Source organism: Mycetomoellerius zeteki, unplaced genomic scaffold, assembly GCF_001594055.1.
Source record: "Mycetomoellerius zeteki isolate Tzet28-1 unplaced genomic scaffold, Tzet1.0 scaffold39, whole genome shotgun sequence".
NCBI classification, from domain to species: Eukaryota; Metazoa; Arthropoda; class Insecta; order Hymenoptera; family Formicidae; genus Mycetomoellerius; species Mycetomoellerius zeteki.
Genome location: NW_017257381.1, coordinates 283,314 through 284,847, shown reverse-complemented (window position 1 = coordinate 284,847; position 1,534 = coordinate 283,314).

Sequence of the window (1,534 nt, the reverse complement as noted above, 5' to 3'; positions counted from 1 at the left end):
ATATCATTAAAAAGGGCCGTTTTCGAGGACTCTGGGGATAAGGTAGGTGGAATGACACAGCGGATGGACTGCCCACAAAATAACGAATCGATATATTCGCCCGCTGCCCCCAAATCAGTTGCCGGACTCGCCTGGGTCACGGAGAGAGAGCCGGGAGGGGGGAGAGAGAGAGAGGAGAGAGAGAGAGAGAGAGAGAGAGAGAGAGAGTCTGTCTTAATGTGATAAGATTGAAATAACATGTGCTTAGATTCGAATCATTTCATGCTGACATTCATTTTTAGCGCTAAATAGATAACGTGATCAAAATTGATGAATATATCGAATGTCAATTTTGATAACATGACGCTACCTTTGTGAACCTGGCACCCGACTTTTTATAAATTAAATAATTTTATAAGAAAGTGACTTTGCCAATTTTTTTTTATAAAAAAGAGATAACATTTCGTTTATAGTAACAATAGTTTCGTTTGTCGTTTCATATAATAAAAAATAAAATTTTTTTAAAATGATTGTCACCCGACTTTAAGATAAAATAAAATTGTTGATATATCTTGATTCAGAATCATTTGTGCAACTACAAACGATCGAAAAATCACAACAAACAACTGCAAATGATTCTGAATCAAGATATATTAACAATTTTTTTTTATCTTAAAGTCGGGTGAGTCATTTTTTAATTTTATATTTTTTATTATATGAAAAATTAATTTTATTATTTATTATATGAAACTACAAACGAAACTATTGTTACAACAAACAACTATACAAACGAAATGCTATCATTTTTTGTATAAAAAATTTAATTTATAAAAAGTGCCAAGGTTCACAAAGGTCATGACGCTAAAAATGAGCATCGAGCGCTAGCATGAGAAGATTCCTATGAATGAAGAATGTGTAGAATGATTCCCTATGCTAGTTTCGCGTCTCTTTAAAGGATTTTTTTCAAGAAATGCAGATCTCTTGGTGATATCAAGTCGATTTTTCTTTTGTACAAAAAAAGAACCGAGATTGAAGAACTCGTAGATTTTCGATTGCAAGTCAAATAATAACTTTCCGAAAATTATGGACAAGACAAAGTAACAAAACATAGAGTGATTGCTCATGTTGTATTCTCCAAGAGGAAGTTGATTCAAAATTGCCCAAAGTAAAAGAACACTTAAGACGAAACACACTGTATGTGCGGAGGTGTTTATACGTATCCCAAGGCCCACGCTTCTTGTATCCTTCGGTTTGTGCCACTTCTATGGTTAATATACTGCGTGGAAACGTCGATAGCTGTCGATATAGGGATATAGATTACAATTGTTTCTAAAATGTCATCTCTATCGTACATGGAGTGAAAAAAAATTATAGATAGAAAAATTGATTCTGAAAAGAAACGAGCATTGTTTTTGTTGATGAGAAGCAACCCCTTTCGAGCAGAGGATTTGGAGTGGCTGGAAATCGCTGGGTACGCCGCGCCACGACGCGTCGGGCGTTGGTAAGGCATTCGCGACGTGTAGTGAAGCAAAGGGGGCTGTACAAGGGGGAAAGA